Below are 25,067 nucleotides of genomic sequence, written 5' to 3'. Positions count from 1 at the left end.
TGTGATGTCACAGGGCGGCATCCATATTGGATTGCGTAACTTTTTGTAAAATTGAACTTCGAACATGTTTATATGGAAGTTTTCTTTGTGTTTTTGTTTTTTTTAATCATCTTTTCCTTAAAATTATTAACTTAATCATTAGTAGAAAGTAAAATGCAGTAAGTTGTAGTATCTTTTTATCCAAGCAGCGTAGCCAAATCTGTCCTTACCCATCAAAACTAAAACTAAATCAACTTTACTTACTAAACCAGCTCTGGACCACACCTTTAAACTGGATTTTCTTCTTCACTTCGAACAGAAACATGCCCTGAAATGGTGTTAAAATTGAAGGGGCATATGTCTGCCATCTACTGGTGGAAGGTGGTAACAAGATTTGGTAACTTTATCCAGAGCTATGGTCTGTTCCAGTCAGTTATGTTGTCTCAATAACAAGACTTTAGCACTTAAAGGGTTAATATTGTGTGATAGTATTGATATGAGGGAGTTTAACATCTTCAGTGACAATGTTCAAAATTTTTGGGATGAAGGAGGAAATGGTTTTAGCATTGGTAGCTTAGTTTTTCTTTATTTATGATCACATAAAAATAAGAAATCGGAGTCTATGCAGTTTGTATGTCCACCATGTTCCAACAGTAGCTCACACTTCGTCTTTGTGTCCTTTTATTTTGCCATTTTATACCAAATGGTATCCAGATGCCACTAAATGTCACATACTGAACCTTTAAGGGTTTGGAAAATACACCAGTGGATTTACATTGTGTGGTTCTATGTAGTATTAATATTCCACAGTCAACCAGAAAACACTTAGGACCAAAACCATTAAAATATCAACATTATCACTAAGTATAAAGCTCATTATTTCCACACATCTGTATTATGGTATCATCAAGTTTTCGTCTTCAAACTAAAACACATAGACACTTATGAGAATTAAGTGTAATTGCACTAATATTCTGCCTGTTACTAAACGTTTTGTGTATTTGTAGATCCACTGTGATCTGTAAGTTGTAATGAACATGTGGAAATGAGAAGCTGAGGCCAAATAATGGCATAAATTGTTAAAATTGCACTATTTTTTCTTAATAAATTTCATTTTGTTCATGGTTGTTCATGTTTTTCACATTTTTTAAAGGATAGTTTGTAGATGTAAACATTTTGATAGTATAATTTTACTTTTTTCCACTCCAAAACATAGACGTTTTGGAACTGATATTATTTATATGTTCTTATGTTATTATTTTAATGATCCGGCCCACTTCAGGTGATTTTAGGCTGTATGTGGCCCCTGAACTAATATGAGTTTGACACCCCTGGTTTACATTATGGCTCTGTTTGCTTAGTTCTGTTTTTAGACTGAAAACAGCCACATTAAAACCACAAATCACCTGTTTTCTGTTCGGTTTGTGTCGTCAGTACCTGAACTAAAGATGTGTTTGAATCCAACAGACAAGGTCAGAACTGTCACAGTTTAGTCTGAACCGTGGATCAACAAACGGCAACTTAGCAAAGACAAGAATATCCCATAATAACTTTATACTTTCATAAGCCTCAGAATCAAACTCACCTGTGTAGAAGAAACACTGACAGTTGTGAAACCATCAACAATGCTTCTAGCTTTTATGAATTTGTCATTTCCTTTGATCGTGAGTGAACGTTAAAAATAGTTATTTATGATTTTGAATTATTTTTATGCTCAGAAAATGACAAAAACAGGTCTACTGACAAAACATTTGTCCGTCTAAATACATATGAGTAAAACTGAGTAACATTTTATCATTATTTTAGCTAATTTAAGCAAAATACATGCAAAAGAAAGACGAATATCCTGATCATTTGTCTCATATCGTCTATACCAGTGGTCACCAGCTGATGACTCTGACCCAGATTGTTGCTGCAGGAACCTTCCATCCAGACCATGGGACCTTTTAACATATTAACAGGCCTATTCTGTACTTACCTTTATTCACTTTGACATCCTCCTGAGACTCAGGGAAGCCAAAGTTTCTGCTTTGTTCGCATTAAATAATTGTGTTGGCTGAAAACAGAATGACACAACAGTTTTTTCAGGTACATTTTTCATTAATTTCTTCTGGAACACCCTTTGCTGTGGACAACAGTTTTGTGTTTTTGTTGTTTATAACTAAAGCTGTGGGAGTCTTGCCCCCCATAGAGGATGAAAATGCATTGCAGAGTGTAGGTTTTCCAGTAAAATCTTCCACCAAAGCTTATGACTGAAAGTTCATCTTCTCAGATTTATTAAACAAAATGATAATAATAAATAAAATGCATACAGGAATTCACTGCCTACGTTTTCTCTCCAAACACGGCCTAAATATGTACGAATTTATTCACACAGTCCGAACACGGTCAGAAAAACCATGAGCTCCTCTTGGTGCTAATGTCGTATACCCCCCAGGCATGTAGCACCCCCGAGCTTACCGGACCGTCTTAACCCTTAGGGGTCTGAGCCTACTTCAGCCATTTTTCAGTACTTTTGATTTTGCCTTTATATACTATATAAAGAAATGTTTCCTATACCCATGTTTGGTATCTTTTTTTTTTTCATCTATATCATCTGCTTATTATTTTTTCACTTTAACCTACTATATCGACATAAAAGGCCAAAAACACTCAAAAAATATAAGATCCAATTTGAAGAATTCTTATAATTTATTCCAAAACTAACACAAAGATACAAAACGAACCTTTTCAAAGACTTTAAAAAAGTGAATATTGGTTCCAAATATTAGGTATATAAAATCAAAATTGTAATAAATTAAAACTATATGCACATATTTGTTACAAAGGCATATCTTTCTGTTTTTTTCGTTTGAAAAAAGACAAAAAATGACAAAGATATGGTCAGAAATATAGCGCTTACTTTATATTGCTATAATAGTGCTGTATCACTTGTTTGCTCCAGTTTCAAATCATCATATCTCCGGTTGTATTTGCTCTATCAACATCAAATACAAAGAGGGAAAGTGTCTCAAGTCCCCAGTGGTCTATAGGGCTGTGTATTGGCAAGAATCTGGCGATACAATACAAATCACAATACTAGGATCACAATACGATATATCACGATACCGTTCATATGGCAATAGATTTTTTTCATTTCTTTTTTTAAAAGATTATTTTCTGGAAAAACTAGCATTTGGATAAATAAAGTTTTAACACGTGGCTTTACCAGTACAAAAAAACCCACACAAATAAATAAATAAATAATGTTTTACAGACATTACAGTTTAAGATCCTGCTTAAGTGTTTGTTTTCTATTGCAAAAAGAATACATAGTGTTCAGCCCCTGAATCATCCAACATCAGAACATTATTTTTGTGCATTCTCAATAAAAACAACAAACAATTACCTCTTTCAGACGTAAAAAGTTCTTTTAGGATGCTTGAATTATCCATTATTTAACAAAACAGTGTTATCAATTTCAAAAAACTACATTTATGACCTGCAATATCACAATAGTACTTTTATAGAATACAAACAACAGAAGAAAAAACCCATGTGAATATAGAAATAAGAGCTTGAAAAACTAAAACAAAAATGAACCTCTGCCATGTCTGCATTTGAATAAATACCTAAAAATATTGATACAGTACTTTTTAATATCGATACAGTATCGTGAAGTGAAATATCGTGATATATTGCGATACCGGTCTACGTGACCGACTTCCGACGCTACGACGTGTTGAAAATGTCATGTGATTCAGTTATGGGCAGCCTGTGACCGTGGACCCCTAAGGGTTACAGCTACAGGCTCTTATTTTTATCCTTAGCAACTTGTCAGTACACTGACATGAAATATGACCTTGTAAATCATAATGATGCAAATATTAAATTATTATGATGTAAGATGTTATTAAATGCAATCAAATTATAAAATCACTAACCAATAAGGGAATTGAAATTGCCATCAGTTACCCAAACTATGCATACGGCGCCTATACAGGGTGTTGGGAAGATAGAACACTCATTGCATTGTGGGATTGTGCAGTGCATCAGTGAATATTCATTGAAATATCAAGGCTGATCAAAAATTCAACCAACATCTACATTATCCTTATTGAAAAAACATGAAAAGAGCTTGAATGAGTGAAAATGTAAAGTGTCTCATATATTTTCCCGGTATTGTATCTCTATCTGTGTTGCTGCATTGCTTTCTTTCTTGTATTGTTTTCATACCTGTAATCGGATTAATTTTTGTGATTTTTGTGTGTTGTTTTTAAGGGAGGTTCAGTACAAAGGGCAAAAATAATTTTCTGCATGTTAATAGTCACTGTAAGGGGAGAAGGGAATGATTTCTTTGTTCTTAAACAGACTTTTCCAGCCTAATGAGGGCAGCTCATTAGCGCCGTCCAGGTCCTCAGACTAATCCCGTTGCCGTGGTTATGCCGTACACTATGTCCAGGTAGAGAAGTGACCGGCCTGAGGCAGATTTATCCTTCCTGCATTCAGCTCAGTTGTTTGGAGTCTGTCGCAGTTGTCAAAAGTGTGTTAGATGTGATTCCAACGCTGCATAGAGAGGCTGAAAACAACCGCAGTCTGAGGGAAAAACGCAGAAAAAAGAAAGAGTCTGATAAATTAACAATAAGGTAAATGTGTTTCAATGCATTTCATTCAGTTTATAAAAATGGAAACTACTCCCTTAAGCAGGGGTGTGAGGCTTATTTTAGTTCAGGAGTCGTATTCAGCCCAATATGAACTGATGTGGGCGGGGCCAGGACAATATTAAGGCAAGGCAAGTTTATTTCTATAGCACATTTCAGCAACAAGGCAATTCAAGGTGCTTCACACAGGACAGTGAAATACAGCGACAAGGGAAAAAGAAACACATTTAAAACATTATAAAAGAAACATGTGAAAGGTGATTAAAAACAGCAAATAAGAAAGCAACACATAAAACCCAAAACTATAAGAACACACACATATTAAAGTAAGAGTTGCAGTGCAGAGTTTCAAAAGAGAATATAAAACTTAAAAAGTAAAAAGCCTTTTAGTCAAAGGCAGCAGTGAACAGGTGAGTCTTTAACCTTGACTTAAAAGAACTCAGACTCTCAGCAGACCTGATATTTTCTGGTAGTTTCTTCCAGATATACGGAGCATAGAAACTGAACGCTGATTCTCCATGTTTAGTTCTGAACAGTGAAATAAGTACAATTACATGATCAAAATGTTTACATCTACAAAGTATCCTTAAAATGTGAATAACAGGAACAACCTGATTTGTCATAAGAAAACTAAGTACAATTTAACAATATTCTGCCTCAGCTAATTATTTATACAAATGCATTAAAGTTACAGATCACAGTGGATCTACAAATACACAAAGCACTTAATAACAGCTAGAATATTGGTAAAATTGCACTGACTTACTTTAAGACATTTCAGGTTGTTCATATTTGTTCAGATTATTCATATTTTTTGTGAAAGGATTATTTATAAATGTAAACATTTTCATGTAATTTTATTTTTTTTCCCACGAAAACATAGAAAAATGTGTAGTTGTCATTATTTATAGGTTATTATGATAAGATTTTACTGGCCAAACCCACTGGAGATCACATTGGTCTGTTTGTGGCCCCTAAACTAAATGACTTTAAAATCCTTGATTGTTAATATTCACAAAATCATCCCATGGCCAGATTGAACCCTATGGTGGGCCAGTTTTGGTCCACGGGCCGTATGTTTGACACCTGTGCCCTAAAGTGTATGTGACTCGTCCTGGTTCCCTTGGTAACGATACTAGATCATTAATAAACTCAAGCCGCTCTAATGCAGATATTTATCAAAGTGGATATTTTTCTGTACGGTTTGGCGTCTTGTCATCATTTAAACAGTGTTTTAGTTTTAGATTTTCTAAACTCTGGTATGTGTTTATCTGTGTGTTGGAAAACAATGGCATCACACACAAGTTTGCTCTTGTAGGGCATGTCTGATGACCATGAAAAGCAGAAAGACTGCATTTTACCTCTATTATTGACATGTATTGATAGGATTAGTGGATCAACGGATATTAAATATTTTAGATCAGTAGGTGGTTTTGGTCAGCGGTGCCTGTTTAGGTTAATTGACAATGAAAAGAAAATGATTCTTTTCTTTGCTGGAGCTTCACTTTTGTACCCCGTCCACACTAATGTAGATATTTCCATTACAGTTACATGCAAATTTCCAGTTATGCAATTTAGGTGATGACATCATTGAGCAACTTCTAGCGACTTTTAGGACAGACAATAGCTACTTTCCTTGGCAACACTGTCATCATGTGTTCTTCTTCAAACTGAAACACACAGACCTAGACGTTTATTTTAACAGCCAGTCAAAATAACACTGTCTTATAATCTTCACGTGCTGCATCAGCTGATAGTTTATATTCTAACTTTGTTAGCTTAGCTCTGTTTTTAGACAGAAAACAGAACCAGTAAAACCACAAATCACCTTCTTATTTCCTTTTTTTGCCATTTTATACCAAATGTTATCAGGACGTCACAAACTGAGCCTTTAACGGTTTGGAAAATATACCTGTTGATATACATTTTGTGATTTTATGTAGTAATAATATTCCACACTGTCAACCAGAACACACTTAGCACTATCAAAACCACCAACAAATCAATGCTATATATCTACAGATTGTATCAGTCACTGAATAAAGTGTACAACTCATTGTTTTTACACATCAGTATTATCAAGTTTTCTTCTGCAAATTAAAACTCATGGACACTTATTTTAACATTTGGTCAAAATAACACTGTGTCTTATAATCTTCATTTGCTGCATCAGCTGATAGTTTATATTATAGCTCTGTTAGTTTAGCTCTGTTAGCTTAGCTCTGTTTTAGACTGAAAACAGCCACAGTAAAACCACTAATCACCTCTGTTTTCTGTTCGGGTTGTGATGTCAGTAGCTGAACTAAAGATGTGTTTGAATCCAACAAAAAAGGTCAGAACCATCACAGTTTAGTCTGAACCGTGGATCAACAAACGGCAAACTAGCAAAGATAATAACATCCCGTAATAACTTCATACCTTCATAAGCCTCAGAATCAAACCCACCCCTGTAGAGGAAACACTGACATTTGTTTCTAGACTTTATTTAACAGAAATCTGACCTAAACAAATGGCTTTTCATCTGACAAACTCCATAAACTTGTATTTGTTCGTATATAATTGCTAGGGCTGGACATGAGGGTCAATTCACTGAACCTCCTACAGTTTTCCTTTAATGTTGTTGGTTTTTTTTTTTTTTTTACTCATGAACTGATATTTCATTCACTCTCTATAAGGATAAAAAGAAGACTTGTTCTTGAAAACCATCGAGGCGTGTAATCGATTTCTTTGTTGCTGTTCTTCTGTGTATGATTAATTCCTCGTTCTGCTTTCCTCAGTGTGAGGGTTTTTCTGCATTTCTTTGTCCTGATTATGAGCTGTTTTGTTGTCAAATCGCCAATTAAATCGATTTGTTGATGAAATGACAGGAATCAGCAATGGGTTTGATAATAAAAGGCTGTATTTTTGTTATATAGTTCCTGTTATGTGAGGCTGTTTTCATCATTTATCTTGTAAATAGAATATCGTGTGAATGTTGGATCATTAGTTGAAATGGTATTTGTGGTTGTCAAATCAATATCTTCAGGTTTGTGACTGTTTTAACATGTTGATGACCACAGATAATCATTTGACAGATGAATCTCTAGGGCTGCAAATGAGAATTATTATTGTTATTGCCAGTTAACTTGTTGATTATTTTCTGTACTAATCATTGTGTTAGTCATTTGGTTTGTAAAAAGTGTCAGTGTTAATGTCCTCAAATGTCTGAAATACTCAGTTTACTGTCGAAGAGAAGTGAAGAAATCAGACAATATTCAACTGTACAAGGTTAGAATCAGTGAATTTAGTTGAATCAGTTATCAAAAATAATGTTAATTGATTTCGTAATGGACAGTTTTGTCTGATTTATTGATTATTGTAGTTCTAGAAATAGCAGATGAATTCTTTGACAGTTTTTCACACATTTTTTCTCAAAACTATTCACATAAAACCCAAAGTTCAGACTAAATTTACGAAATCTGTCACTATTACGGCAAAAAGAAAAAACAAAACAACTGCCGTCAAAACTGTTTTACCTCAAAAGCAAACGCTGCTTTTAGATCATATTCTGTAATTAAAACTGTAACTGAAAAGCAGATTACAGGAAAAAAAAACACAAACTGGAATAGTAATGTTTCGTCCTTTCTGTGTTGCGTTCAGGGACACTCTGTTCTTTTGCTCTTGAGGTTCAGCTGTAGAAGAACTGACACTGATGCATCATCTTAAACACCTCCTGCTGTTTGTTGGTATTTGCTGTACTATCATTTGGAACAACTTGTGTCAAACTGATGACGCTGGTACTTTTGCAGCTTGCGTTCACCACTTTGCTCATTTGGTTCACAGCAAAAAATGTGTTTTAGTTAGTGAGAATGCATGTTGACTTTTGCAAAAAAGTATGCTACAGATTTGCAAATGTTGTCCCAAAAGAGTGGCTGATTTGATAAATGTGTTTATGTTTCAGAATAATGAGTTCCGATAATGGCGTCTAGTGTTTTAGGGAATCAGAAAAACTGATGAGAAGGTTCAGAGTTCAATTCCCAGTTGGCTCGTATTTGTGGTGTTTGGATGTTCTCTCATGTCATGCAGGTTTCCTCCAGGTTCTTCAGTTCACTCTCGAAAACATGAAAAGTCAAGGTTTTGGTCAAGGGCACTGACAGGAGAATAAATGTAGCATTCGTGTCCCTGACCAAAGTACAGGCTTAGATCTGGAGGTGTTAGGTTAGATTAGGTTAGGTTAGGTTAAGTTAGGTTAAGTTTGGTTAGGTTAGTTAGGTTAGGTTAAGTTAGGTTAAGTTTGGTTAGGTTAGGTTAGTTTGGTTAGGTTAGGTTAGGTTAGGTTAGGTTAGTTAGGTTAGGTTGGTTGGTTGGTTTTGGTTAAGTTAGGTTTGGTTAAGTTTGGCTAGGTTGGTTGGTTGGTTTTAGTTAGGTTTGGTGTGGTTTGGTTAGGTTTGGTTTGTTGGTTGAAAAGTCAAGGTTTTGGTCAAGGGCACTGCCAGGAGAATAAACCTAGCATACGTGTCCCTGACCAAAGTACGGGCTTAGATCTGGAGGTGGTTGGTTAGGTTAGGTTAGGTTAGGTTAGGTTGGTTAGTTGGTTTTGGTTAGGTTTGGTTAAGTTTGGTTAGGGTTGGTTGGTTGGTTGGTTATGGAAATATACCATGCATCCTTGTTGATTTTGTGAAATTTCCCTTTTTTTTTTTTTTTTAACTTTTTATTTAGATTTTTGCACAAAACAAAACAAAACATCTGGGATAAGACACACATAAAAAAAAAAAAATTACACCACATAGTAGTATTATTGTTGCAGACACTACACTACATCTATAGATACATTGCCAAATATCAAAACATTCATATATTTGTATTCATTTGCACACATCTATATAAATACAAAACACCTCATGTCAGGGCTTATAAGAGCAATTTTCATTAACAACCCAAAAAGTTTAATTATACAAATAGTCTTCAACCATGTGCCATCTCCGCTTAAAAAGATCCATTTTCATTTGTAGTGATGCAGTCATTCTTTCCATAGTGTACACTTGTTTCAGTCTTTGTTTCCATTCTATTACCGTTGGTGATCTGACACTCTTCCAATTTACTGTTACTATTTTTTTAGCAATCAATAGTAAAATATGTAAAATATATCTCTGCTCTGCATTAAAATCATTGATCGGTATGACTCCAAGTAAATAGAACAAAACATTTGAAGGGACTTCTCTTTTTACAATTCTTTCAATTTCTTTGAAATTTCACTTTTTTGAGGTTATTCGCATAATTTTTGCTAAAGGACAGTTTGTAGACATTCCAGGTTGTTCGTATTTGTTCAGGTTATTCAAATTTTATTGTTAAAAGATAATTTGTTAATGTAATTTTTTTCATTTTTCAATTTTTCATTACTTAATGTTATTTTTTGCACAAAAAAAGACAAAAATTTGGAGTTGTCATTATTTATAGCTTGTTATGCTGTTATTTCACTTGAGATGATATTGGTCTGTATGTGGAAATTTGAACTAACATCCTTGACTGTTAATATCTTCAGTGTAATTTTTGCACTTTGCAAATTCTCACAGGCCGGATGTGAATCCTTGGTGGGCCAGTTTTGGCCTCTGGGCCATATCTTTAACACCCCTACCCTAAAAGTTTATAAGTCTGCCCCCCCCCCAACAAATAGAACCGATAGAATGTGTGAGATTCTGAAAACTGAGTAAAGAGACACTGATTTGGCTGTGGTTCATCAGAGGTCTGAAGGAGAAGTCAAATGTAGAGGTTGTGTTTTCTTAAGGGGTTCATTGGTACGTGGCGTTTGATGAAGTGCCAGGCGTCCACATGGAGCCTCGTGCCCTCAGGTTTCCTTGGAAACGACTCGGGCCTAGCGCCGGCGTTGCGTCGATGCTCTGCCCTCGGCTCGGCGTCCTTTCCGTGGACTCCTGCTGCTCGTATCGTGACGCTTCGCCCCAGCGTCTTCTTTCATCCGCCTGCCCTTCACCGATCTGCCAAAACAGGCTGGAGGTCAAAAGCAGATGTGTGTGTGTGTTTGTGGGTGTGTGTGTGTGTGTGTGTGTGTTTGGCCCAAACACTGTCTAAAATTAGGCAAAAAAAATACACCACAGTGACTCTGCAGCATGAAGATGAAACAGAATATTAGACTGAGGCATGAAAGGAGGCTGAATGTGATGTAAGACATGATCGACAAATGAAAGATTTACAGATCATTTGTTTTATGTCACGGATCAGGAAATGACACATGAACGCATCGCAGCCCTGCAGTTTTAACTCATGTCTTACAGCAGTGGTTTCCAACCTTTTTTGGCTCGTGACTTCATTCTAACATCACACATTTCTGGCGACCCCAGACATTCAAAATGGATTTTTTTTTTTTTTTTGCTAAAATTAATTTGTTTTTGATCATGTAATAGTTTGCTATGCTATGTTGCTAATAAACGCTAATTTTAGATGACATTTAGTCTATATAATGTACAGGGTGGGGAAGCAAAATTTATACTATTTTGAGGCAGGGATTGAAAGACAGTGTATGACCAATTAGTTTATTGAAAGTCATGAGAATTTATTTGCCACAAGAAAATGGACATAATAGAAAATGTTTTTATTCTATGTGTCCTCCTTCTTTCTCAATAACTGCCTTCACACGCTTCCTGAAACTTGCGCAAGTGTTCCTCAAATATTGGGGTGACAACTTCTCCCATTCTTCTTTAATAGTATCTTCCAGACTTTCTCGTAATAGTTTTGCTCATAGTCATTCTCTTCTTTCCATTATAAACAGTCTTTATGGACACTCCAACTATTTTTGAAATCTCCTTTGGTGTGACGAGTGCATTCAGCAAATCACACACTCTTTGACGTTTGCTTTCCTGATTACTCATATGGACAAAAGTTTCTGAAAAGGTATGGATAATAGTGTTAGGTATGATTATGACATCAGTATATGTTTGGTTTCAAAACAATTGACGTAGTGCCTGCTGAGAAAAAACAACTAAATGTTCATTGTAAATTTTGCTTCCCCACCCTGTATGTTATTATGGACGGAGGCAGGAAAGCCAGATGTAGATTACTGCACAAAGGGAGAATTTGATTTTCCTTGGTCAGGATATGTACAGTCAGTCCAGCTTGGATTTACAAGGCTGACAATTAATACTGAACAAACAAGAACTCAAACTATGAATTATGAAAGAGCTGCAGCATCTGAAACTGTCCACAATGAACATTTAACAGATAAACAGAACCACAGTGCTGCAGTTTCAGCTTCAGTTTGTCATGTCTGTTATGGATTGGGATTGTCTCTGTCAACTCACCATATATTTTTTACTAGTAAGTTTTGTTTTGTTTTGCTTTTTTTAAATCAATTTCTAGACATTTCAGGCAACCCCATTTGAATTCCAGGCGATCCCACATGGGGTCCAGACCCCAAAGTTGAAAAACACTGATTTAGGGTATGATGATCTCAAAGGGGTGGTAAAATAATATCCTATAAATGGGATTAAATAAGTTTTTCTTCTCACTCCTTTTCAAGTGTAAATGAATGATTTTGGAATTATTTAACCCTCTGGTATCCAGGTGCGCTTTTTAGGCACACTTTGCACTTCATTTTAAAAAAATTCATATTATTTTTCACAATTTAAATAAGGTTAGTATTCAAAAGTTGTTCATTTTTGCATGATCTTTAAAATTCTGGCCACCAACTAAAATTTGCACATTGTAAACAAAAGAAAATTACCAGACTAGCATCTGTCTCCCAAGTGTGCCTAAAACGCACTGTTTCTTCCACTTGATCTGTATGATTAGGGCTGAGCTTGATTTACAAAAATAAAATCAAATTAGAGCAGAAAAATAAATCAATACATAATATTTGATAGTTTAATTTATAGGTGTGCATTTTATACACACTTGGTGACAGATGCTAGTATTTTTGAACATTTGACCTAGCACCAAAAATAACAATGCAAATTAACCAATGTTGGAGTTAATCATTGGCATATGCCAGGATGAAAAAAATCATATAATATGTGATCCACTTTTTATGTAGTGTATTGAAAAAAATTTTTTTTTTGGTGTTTTTTGCATCCAAAAAAATGGTTCGTTTACATTACAAACACAGCATTTAAAGGGATAAAAAACGTGACAATTATTGAGTATTTGGTATTTTTATTTACGGCCCAAGTTGATGAAATAGAAAAAAGTGTAAAAGAATTAAAAACAAACTGTATGAAAATTTTTTTTGACATTACTCCACAAGTGTGCCAAAAAGGTACACTTGGTGCTTAGTAAGGGCCTTGGTGGACGGGGTACCGGAGGGTTAATTTACATGTATTCTGTAAATGCTCCAAATAAACAAATGAATGATGTTAGTATTTTACTGGTCTGACCCACTTGAAAATGAAAAATGGCTGATTGAAAATGAATTTGACACCAGTGTTTGTTAAAATTTCAGTGTAATTTTTGTATTTCGTAACTTAATCCCATGGGCCATATTTGGACCCTTTGATGGGCTGGTTTTGGTCTGCGGGCCACATGTTTAACACATTAATATCAGTTTTTTTCACTACATGCACAGAGATCAACGACCGCCATATTTGAGTTCCAGTTCTAATAGTTTTATTGTTTTTGTTCTCTTGTAAAAGCAGACCCCACCCAAAAGGACAGTCTGTATCATGCACCCACGTTGCTGCAGCTTCTTCTTCTTCTTCTTCTTCTTGTTTTTTTGTGGTTAATTCCGTTAGCAGACTGCGAGGCCTCTGCTTTGACTTTAGTCCCTGCTGAGCTGAGAGCAGGCCTTCACTCAGGCTATTAAAGCTCATTTAACCTGATTATGGCCTGTGTTGTGTGAAGGAGGCCACCGAGTCTTCAGCCCCATGACGTCGGCTCAATCAAATAAAGATGCACTGCTTCACGGGCGCCGTTTTCACCGGAACGCCGTCTGTTAGAAAGTGAAACACTCCAGGGGAAATGGTCAGCGCTGCCACGAACGTACACTGATAGAAGAAGCCTGTGGTTTACTGGTGTCAGAATATTATCAACAAATACTATCTATCTATCTATCTATCTATCTATCTATCTATCTATCTATCTATCTATCTATCTATCTATCTATCTATCTATCTATCTATCTATCTATCTATCTATCTATCTATCTATCTATCTATCTATCTATCTATCTATCTATCTTCATTATTTTGTTCTTTTTCATTTTGTTGCTGATTTGTTTATTTTTTGTTCACTTTGTTTGTTGCCTATTTTCTTAAATTTTATTCATTTTTCACTAATTGTGTTGCTTATTTTGTGCTGATGCTTATGTTTGTCTGTTGTACCAGTGTGTTATCACATACTTTTTTTGTTTTTACCATTTTTAGAATAATCTATTCATGAAGTTGACATATTTTCCATTATTTTGTCCTTTTCTGTTAATTTTATTTATTATTTTGTTCTTATTGTTCATTTTGTTGCTTTTTTGTTTATTTTATTTATTTATTTTATTTATTTATTTATCTCCCCTGTAAGTCGCTTTGGAAAAAAGCGTCTGCCAAATGCATAAACATAAACATAAACATTTTGTTGCTTATTTGTTTTTTTTGTTTATTTTGTTGCTAATTTTTGTTTCTTATTGTTTATTCTATCTATCTATCTATCTATCTATCTATCTATCTATCTATCTATCTATCTATCTATCTATCTATCTATCTATCTATCTATCTGTCTATCTGTCTATCTATCTATCTATCTATCTATCTATCTATCTATCTATCTATCTATCTATCTATCGTGTGTCAAACCATTAAAATACTATCATAATAACCTAGAAATAATGACAACACCAAATTCTGTTTTTGTTTGAGTGTAAAAATAAAAAATAAAAAAATGTGGGAAAGTGTTTAAATTTACATACTATCCTTTGACAAAAAATGTGAATAACCTGAACAAATATAAACATCATGAAATGTTTTAAGAGAATTAGATGTGATTTTATCAATATTTTGCCTGTTATTAAATGTTTTGTGTATTTGTAGATCCACTGTGATCTGTCAGTTGTAATGTACATGTGTAAATGATAAACAGAGGCATAATATTGTTAAAATTGCACTTATTTTTCTCAGTCAATTTTAGTGTTTTCATGGTTGTTCATGTTTTTCGTGTTTTTTTGTTTTTTTTTAAAGGATAGTTTGTAGATGTAAATGTCTTCATAATCTAATTTTACTTTTTTAACTCAAAAACATTAAAAACATCAAAAACTTTATTCATCTATAATGTTTCGTAACTGCTGAACCACTAATCCTATTAAAACATGTAAATAATTGGTGTAAAATACAGTTTGTCATCTTTTCATGGTCATCAGATATGACCCATCTGGACGTTCAGTGGCTCCGTAGTTACCGTGGAAACACTGTCATCTTCTACAATATTGATTCATCAGTAAAACCCATGGAGTTGAATCAATGACAGTGGATGGAGACACGGGGTTTATGTTCACTTATTGTTCTATTTTGTTGAAAAAGTCACTTTTCTTCAGTTTTCTCTGTTTTTGATATAATCACCCTCAACTTTAATCTGAGCTTTTATGAACATCTGCAAGATCAGTGAATTAAATATATAAAAAAAAATAAGATTTACAGTGAAAAATGCAAAATACAGAGGACAATATTATAATAACTGGTGATAAATTACTTAAGAATCATTAAATAGACGTATTTTAAACATAAATAGAATAAATAAATGTGCGTAATAGTAGAAATCAGTCCTTAGTTTGGGCAGTTGTTGTGTCTGTCCTCCCATACAGTCACTAATGTCCTATATGATGGAATCAGGTTTCTCTGATGCCCTTCAGACTCCTGCTGCTGTGAAGAGGTCAGTGTCAGCTGAAACAGACACCTCGAACCTCCCGCAAGTCAGGAAAAGGCAAACAAAGGCATGACTAAAAAAAAAAAAAAAAAAACCCTTATATCTAATAAAAACTGGTCCTGAAATAGAGGTGTCACATTTCCAGGTTGATTTATATCCAGTGAAAATAAGTGGCTTTAAGTCAGGGTTCATGGAAAAAGGTCTTAAAATAGACGTGTGCAGCGAAATTCAGTCTGGAATAGAAGCCTCCTGTCTCAACACTGTGGACCCATGAGCAAAATGAGTCACTGAAGCAGCTGTAATGAACGGTTATGGTGACGCTATAAAAGCATCGTCGTGGTGACGGCGGGGTGTCAAAGTCATTTTAGTTCAGGTTCTACATTCACCCAATGTGATCCCCAGTGAGTCAGACCAGCAAAATAATAACATACTAACCTATAAATAATGACAAGTCCAAATTTTTCTCTTTGTTTTATTGAAAAAAAAAAACCCATTCTGAAAATATATACATTTATAACTGATTGTTTTAACCAAAAAAATGTGAATAACCTGAAAAAATGTAATTTTTAAAAGGAAAATAAGTGCAATTTTTGTAGGTTACAGATTCATCCCATGGGCCGGATCGGACCCCTTGGTGGGCCGGTTTTGGCCCACGGGCCTCATGTTTGTCGACCCTGAGCTGAACCTGTCGGACTTTGTGTAGACTTTTACTGGTCTTTTCCCTGTTATTACATAATGGTCTGACTCAGGGTGGTCTGAAATGACTCTGATCATTCTGCATAATCGTGATAATTGCTTCCATTCACCTGCATGAAAACAACCTGATGAAACAGAAACACAAATGTCATGTCCTTCTCTAATTCCCCATGATTTTCCACCTTTTGAAGTTGAATGTCATCCTGTTTCGTGCCCTTTGTAAACCACTTTCATTTCTCATGCTGACTCATAGTGGAAATAATTGTGTGTTTATGTAATACTGTGTTTTTATTGAGTCCCATCGGGTGTAAATCAGTGACAGTGGTTCAAACTGTGACCTTCTGACTTGTTGTAATGGATCTAGTCTGTTGTTGGCGTACGGACATATGGACAAACAGACGAACAGATTGACACTCCCGGTGGCGTCGTCGGAGTTCAGAGCTTATCGTCTGTCGCAGGCTTATGTCCGACCTCAGGGGGTTTCAGAGGATAACTGTTAATAAGTGAGACATGTGCAGACAGCCAGGCAGTCTGGGCCCATGACACTGATCCAAGACCCAGGTGCACTGAGCAAAAATGGATCTTAATGGGAAAACCGTCCAGGAGAGCTTTGTTTGAACATTTTACTGAACACCTGCTTCACTTACCAGTAGGGATGTAACGATATGAAAATTTCATATCATGGTTATAGTGACCAAAAATATCACGGTTATCATTATTATCACAGTATTATTGAAATTGTGCTCAAAATGTTTAAGAAGTACTAACACACACACTGAAATTCTTTAACCAAGTTGTATTTAAAAAAAAAAAAAGATAGCTGGCACAATGTACCTTCTGTTGGCAGAAACATTCAAGTATTAACCCTTAGTGGTCTGAGCCTATTTTGGCTGTTTTTCAGTACCTTTGATTTTGCCTTTATATACTATATAAACAAATGTTCACTATACCCATGTTTGGTATCTTTTTTTTTTCAGCACAACTTCATCTATATCATCTGCTTTTTTTTTTTTTTTTTACTTTAATCTACTATATCAATGTAAATGGCCAGAAAACACACAAAAATATATAAAATCCAGTTTGAAAAATGTATATAATTTATTGCATAAATAACACACAGATGCTTAACGAACCTTTTCATAGACTTTAAAAGTGAATATTGGTTCCAAATATTAGGTATATAAAATCAAAATTGTAATAAATTACAACTATACTCAAATATTTGACATAAAAGCATAGCTTTACATAGGGTTTTTTCCTCTGAAAGTGCGGCAATCAAAGACGGTTATCATGATAATTAGAATTTAAACGGTAATACTAACCGTCTGTAATTTTACAGCGGTTTATCGTTACTATCGTTAATCGTTACATCCCTATTTACAAGGTTATCAGAATCAGAGTTTACTATATTATTCCCTGGAGGAAATGTTTGGTTTGTCACAGTGGCTCCATTTTAGTGCAATAAGAAGCAGCAGGAAAGAAATTATCAATACAACAACAATAAAAATAATAAATACAAATATATATGTACATTTACAGTCGCAGAAAAAATTATTAGACCGCCCTTGTTTTCTTCAATTTCTTGTTCATTTTAATGCCTGGTCCAACTAAAGGTACGTTCCTATGGACAAATATAATGATAACAACAAAAATAGCTCATAGTAGTTTAATTTCAGAGCTGATATCTATCCATTTTCCATGTTTTCTTGATAATAACCTAAATCACTTCAGTTCTGACATAAATATCTATGGTAGGGGTGTCAAACTCATCTTAGTTCAGGGGCCACATTCAGCCCAATTTGATGTCAAGCGGGCCAAACCAGTAAAATAATAGGTTTATAATAATAATATAATAATAAGATAAGATAAGGTTTTCTCCAGTTGACAGCAGGAAATACAAAAATAAAGTGCAAAAAAGACAGAAAACCGAAAATATACACTTGTGAAACATAAAATATAGAGAAAAATAGCATTTATATAAATTCTGTCATATAAATAAGCGTGCAAAAGTAGTTGTGTTATGTAAAATAATGTGGTTATACAGTAGAATTAAAAAGTGTGAAGGCCACAGGCAGGACTGATTTCCTGTGTTGTTCAGTTTTTATTCAGGAAAGAAATAAGCCGACGCGCTTGTCTGTGTAGATGTTGCGTAACAAGTCGGTGTTGCAGCGGGACTAAAATCATTAAAAACTGGTGTGCGGGGTACTTAGCTGAATTAGCAGCATTAAATCATCTGAAGGACCGAGACTGATCCAATACTATGAACGCAAGTAAGCAGAAATATACAGAGGCGGAGACGTGAAGCATCTGTCCTTCAGTGCACACTCAGGTTGGAAGCGTTTAATCAGCAGAGACACTAAATATCAAACTGACATGTTCGAGAGGATTTAGACTAATCCTCTAAACGCCAACAACACACACACACACACACACACACACACACACACACACACACACACACACACACTGCAGCGACACTCACCCTTAACTTTAACTTACTATTAGAAGTGACATTATGTACGTGTTTAGGTGAAACTTTAAAGGGCTAAATGATGTAACAGGGATCACAGTAATACAGCAAAGCAACAGGAAAAACTTCATAAATAATAAAACACCTTCAAATAGTATAAGAACATTTTTCTTCGCTCATCTGAAGTGACAGGAGTGAAATCTGAGTGGAAAAGTGGAAAACCTGTGACAGACCTGATTCATAGACTGTAGATAAAGATGGACACAGTGACGACTCCCCAAAAGTGAAGGCAGAACGTCTCCGTCTCCCCCTGGTGGCTGGATGAAGTACAGGTCATAGATCCCACCTAGATTAAAGTCACAGTCAAAACCAAATGTACCAAATGTCTAAGGACCTGTTTATGTAAATGTACTGTATAATTTAAAATCTATCTATGTAATAATGCACGTTCTGGGTCCGTCCAGGCGTCCGGTGTCCCCGTGTCCGATCGATGTTGCAGCCTGGGAGGGCGTTTTAGCCACGGGTACAGTGCCGCTAGTATAAAAAAAACAACAAATAAAATAGAAAAACAAAAACAAATGTATGCACCCAAAACGCAACTCCTGGAAGTTTTTATTCAAATGTTTATTCAGAACAGTCTCAGATATTATACAAAACATCATTCATACAAAGTACACTGTTCTTTTTTTTTTTTTTTTTTAAGAGAAAAAAAAAGGGTGTCAATAATGCTCACTGAAAGGAAGAAAGAGAGAAAAAAAAAGAAAAAAAAGGAGTATAAGTAAATTAAATGAGTGTATAAAAAAATGGATAGTAATAGTGATATGAACAAGCCTGCACACATAGCCAACTGCACATCTAGGAAATAAGATTAAAAAACAAAGAAAAAAAAAGATGCATAAATACATATATATGTAACTACTGGAAGTTTTGTCTGTCAAATACAAGTATATTTTGTTTATATATATATAACACCTAATGGATATATACAGGTTATAGAGGACATATAGAAGTATGTTGTGTTTATATTTACAACGTACTGGGGCGCCGCTAGGAGTTGTTGGCCCCATGAAAGCTAAAAATTGTGGGCCCTTTGTAAAATTCACAGTATCTTGTGGATTTGTTGGGGGGGGGGGGGGGGGGGCGGCAGTGGTCTAACTAATGCAACTAACGCTGGTGTGAAGCGAAAGTGAAACTTAACATACTTTCAACGACCGATTCCTGGCGTATATGCCTCTGTCATACAGTGGATCTTACACCACATTTTCACAGCTTCTAACCTGTATCCACTGGACCCCCTCCACTGCTCTATGGGCCCCCCAGAAATGTTGGGCCCCATGAATTTGTCACGTTTACCCCCCCTTTACAGTACCCCAGACAACATACAATGGATATGTACAGGTCATATAGGATATAGAGTATATATATATATCTATATTACCCCAGTATAAGGGGTATTTTTTTTGGTTTGGTTTGTTTGTTTGTTAACACTTTACCAAATTGGGGTTATAGATCGCCAGTGACCCAGAATAGATGTCATTACATTTTGGAAAAAATAGGTCAAAGTTCTCATTACCTCCACCTGGAGGTATTGTGACCACTTTGCTTTGTGTTTGTTTGTTAGCAACTTTACAGGAAAACTATTCCAACCATCTTTACCAAATTGTCCCCACAGATAGGCCTAGGCCCTGGGACCAACCCATTACCTTTTGGGACAAGTTGGCCAAAGTTCAAGGTCACAAAATCCCAAATTTTCCTCTCTCTCATCATTGAGCAATTTTTGAAAATTCATTAAAAAAATTCAAAACGCCTCCAGTTAGCCTCCAGTGTGATCCACCTGTTGCTTAGAACAATATCTTGTATCTGGCACAAAATTGTCCACATCCACTGTGGAATCTGGACTCTGTGGACATTTACATTTAACTCTGAAAATCCCATTTACCACACATTTTTCATTATAACTCAACAAATATTGATTGGAATTGAATATAATTTGACATGCACATGACTGGTACCAAGCTTCACCTTGTTCTGCTGTATGGAACAACCTGGAAACTGTTTAATTAAAAAAGAAATAGTCGATCCACACATGCACACTGTTCGGGGTGCTTGGCGGAGGTTTGCGTTCTCTGAACACTTGTTTTTCAAGAATTTTTAAGATCTTTTTTCCCATTTACTTATAATGAGCTAAATTTGTCTATGCTGTCAATGTCTATGATGACATCAACTGGATCGATGCCAAAATAAGCCACAATATGTGTGAGGGGCGGGGTTTGTTGTGCCTGGCATCACTTGTTATTATTATTATAATGTAGGATATATACAACACATATTGGATATATACAGGTAATATAGAATATATACAAGTATACTGTGTTTATATTTACACTAAACACAACCGATGAAAACAGTTTTGTGGGCTCCATCTGTATGTTCTGTCCAAGTCCTGAACAGCCTCAGTTCATCCACACATTTGTAAGGACGTGACACCGAGCGCAGCCCTGAGCTGAAACACAGGAACATGTTTCGTATTCTTTGATCAAACCCAGGACAGAAGGTTGCTAGGAAACTGAAGTGAGAAGATGTTACAGCGTGAGAATGTCATTGGTGCACAAAGACTGGGAGAGACAAAAATATAATCCAGGCTCTGAAGCTCTTTACAAACAGCCTTGATAAAGCTTCTTCTGTCCAACGCAGAGTCATTGAGTGCAGGTGAAAGAGTCTGAATCCCAAAGGACGTTCAACCACTTGGTCTGTACTCAGATGAGTGCAACAGGTTCACACTGACCATGAGGACGGCAGCACATTTCAGTTATATAACGCAGAGGGGGGTTTTTTTATGAGGTGCTATACCTCCAAGGCTGAAACGGATAAGTGTTATGGAGTTTATGTGAGAAAGAGATTTAATGACATGTTGTGATCTTATTTTACCTCCTGAATAAAACCAAAGCTGTAACATCAAGTATGTGGACAAAAGTATGTGGACACTTTGATTTCAGGTGTTTCTTTTCTAACAGGGGTCTGGGATACAAAACAATAATGACTTATGTAATAATATAGTTTTATGATGGCATAAATATCATTGCATTGGTTAGTTTGGTTTAAATTGTTATCTTTGTTTCCCAAATGCCTCACTGATAATTTTTACTTAATTTCTCTCAACATTATTATTATTTATTTATTTTTTTTAACTATGACTATGATTTTAAATGTTCTACCTCTAAATTTCTAAAATATTTTTCATGCTCCGACTGTAAATAATAATTTTCTTCCACAACTAACCATCTACTTTCTTCACATCTCACTGAGGAAGAGAAATCTCCCTTAAACTTTAAGAAAATGTTGATGTTTTTATCTCAAATCATCATGAACAGGACATCTTACAGCTGTAGACATATATCATCCATATAGTTTATACACATCAATGTCATTTATATATATAATACAATATAATATACACATCAAGTAAAGTTTACTTAAAGTTTTTCTACAAACTCTCCTCAAAAAAAAGTGAATAAGATTGACAACCTGAAATTTCTTGATTGAAAACGTGCAATTTTAATGATATTGGGCCAGATCTATCAAAGGTCTGCGTGTATTAAAATGTGTGTCTATGACAAAACTCCTCCAACGTCACATTTCCGTGAGTCTGGATCATTCAGTCTCTGTTCCCATTAGTGCTGGTTTATCATTAGTGCTGCTATTTCCCAGAGCAGTTTTTACAGCATATTGTCTCCAGTAGCGCACGCAAAACCCTCATTTAAATAGGGCGGTCTGCAAGACTTTGCACCTGTTATAATTTACACAAGCAATCTGCATAAATCACCCTCAAACCGTGGTCACACCCCACACGCAAAATTCTAGACTGCGCAAGCAAATTGCTACACACAAACTGGGATCTTAGTAGATCCGGCCCATTATGTCTCAACTCAGAAAGGGCATTTAATATGTGATTTATCATCTATTTAGAATTTAGAGCAGGGGTGTCAAACTCATTTTAGTTCAGGTTCCACATTCAGCCCAATATGATCTCAAATGGATCAGACCTGTAAAAATATGTTTATGTTTATGTTTATGTTTATGCATTTGGCAGACGCTTTTTTCCAAAGCGACTTACAGGGGAAAACCAATGAAATCACTCAGTCAATCAAATTTTATTTATATAGAGCCAGATCACAAAAAAGTTATCTCATGACACTTTATATATAGAGTTGGTCAAAACCAGACTCTAAGCCAATTTACAGAAACCCAACAGAATCCTCCAGGAGCAAACACTTGTGACTGGTGACAGTGGAAGGAAAAACTTCCCTTTAACAGCAGAAACCTGGAGCAGACCCAGACTCCAGGAGGATGGCCGTCTGCCTTGACCAGTTGAGGTTAAAGAGAGAGCGATAGAGACTGGGGGAGAAGGGGGGAGTAGGGGGAGACACATGGAGGCAGTTGAGGATAAGTGGGTGATGATGATGAGGGCAGGGGAGAGGCAGGACCACCGCAGCAGGTCCAGAGATAATCCTGGGAAAAACCTGGGAAATAATAACATAATAATTTAGAAATAATGTCAAGTCCGGCGTCATCTGTTATTATTATTGGTGCATACTGTATATGTTATATTTTCTATGCAGAGATGGAAATATAAAAGACAGTTAATGCAAACACACCCGCTTGTACTCTTTTATTCTTTCACCCAATGAGAATCAATAAGGAATTGGATCGATAAGCAAAATCAATAATAGAATCGGAATCGTTAAATTCTTATCGATTCCCATCCCTGTTTATACACCTGGATTTAGGGATGTAACGATATGAAAATTTCATATCATGGTTATTGTGACCAAAATTATCACGATTATCATTATTACCGCGGTATTATTGAAATTGTGCTCAAAATGTTCTAAACGTACTTATACACACACTGAAATAATTTAACCAAGTTGTATTTTGAAAAAGATAAATAAATAAAATAATCGGCACAATGTACCTTCTGTTGGCAGAAACATTCAAATATTAACCCTTAGTGGTCTGAGCATATTTTGGCTGTTTTTCAGCACTTTTGATTTTGCCTTTATATACTATATAAACAAATGTTTACTATACCCATGTTTGGGATGTTTGTTTTTTTTTAGTACAACTTCATTTATATCAACTGTGTATTATTTTTTCCACTTTAACCTACTATATCAACATAAAAGGCCAGAAAACACAAAAAATATATAAAATCCGGTTTGAAAAATGTATATAATTTATTGCATAAATAACACAAAGATGTTTAACGAACCTTTTCAAAGACTTTCAAAGGGAATATTAGATCCAAATATTGGGTATAGAAAATTCAAATTGTAATAAATTAAAACTATACTCAAATATTTGACATAAAAGCAGATCTTTACATAGGTGTTTTCTCCGGAAAAGTGCGGTAATCAAACACGGTTATCATGATCGTTAGAATTTAAACAGTAATACTAACCATCTGCATTTTTACCACAGTTTATCGTTGTACCGGTAATCGTTACATCCCTACTGTATATGTTATATTTTCTGTGCAGAGATGGAAATATAAAAGACAGTTAATGCAAACACACCCACTTGTACCCTTTTATTCCTTCACCCAATGAGAATCGATAAGGAACTGGATCGATAAGCAAAATCGATAATAGAATTGTAATCATTAAATTCTTATCGAGTCCCATCCCTATTTATACACCTGGATTAGATGTTTCAGGTGCATCGCACAAACACATAACAGACATGAACAAAATGGAGTGTGACCATAAATGCACAGTTTCTAAAAAATGTACCCTCTGGAAAAAGTTTGGAAGAGAAAATGTGAATGAGAAAAATAGAAACTAGGCAAAAGCTCCTCATTAGTGTGGACAGGGCATCAGCTGGAATCTGTAAACAGCATTAAAAACTGAACACGTCAGTAAAAAATAAGAATATTATAGCAGCTCTGTGGGATCATCTTAAGAAGTCTTAAGGAGCTCAGCATAATAAATATACGCAGAGAGACTTCAAGATGGATTCACCCATACAGACCCAGAAATACTTTTCTCACATGATATTTTCTCTCTATTTAACATTTCTTAAGTGATTTATCACCATTTATTATCATGTTATCCTCTGTATTTTGTGTTTTTTCAGTGTAAACCATGTATTTTCCTATATTTAATTCACTGATCATGTAGATGTTCATAAAAGCTCAGATTAAAGTTGAGGGTTATTTTACCGGAAAAAGAGAAAACTGAAGAAAAAGTGACTTTTTCAGCAAAATATACCAATAACTGAAGCTAAAAACAAGTGTCTCCACTGTTCTAGTTCACTTTATTGACCACTTTGGCTGTTTTTGTTCATTTTGTTACTTATTTTATTCTTTTTTCCTTCATTTTAGTCAACTTTTTGTTTATTTTTTTCAGGTTATGTATTATTTTATAATCTTTTATACATTTTATTTATTTAAT

At 35.1% G+C, this 25,067-nt stretch overlaps 1 protein-coding gene across 1 annotated transcript in view; it reads left to right on the top strand.

Annotated features, from left to right (window-relative positions):
* The window catches only part of LOC115425581 (neural proliferation differentiation and control protein 1-like), a 42,075-nt gene that overhangs the window by 5,627 nt on the left and 11,381 nt on the right, over nt 1-25,067 (top strand). The window lies entirely within an intron of this gene.

This window comes from Sphaeramia orbicularis, chromosome 9 (assembly GCF_902148855.1).
Source record: "Sphaeramia orbicularis chromosome 9, fSphaOr1.1, whole genome shotgun sequence".
Lineage (NCBI taxonomy): Eukaryota > Metazoa > Chordata > Actinopteri > Kurtiformes > Apogonidae > Sphaeramia > Sphaeramia orbicularis.
Note: the sequence above shows the minus strand (reverse complement) of the source record. Positions and strands in the feature narration are given on the sequence as shown.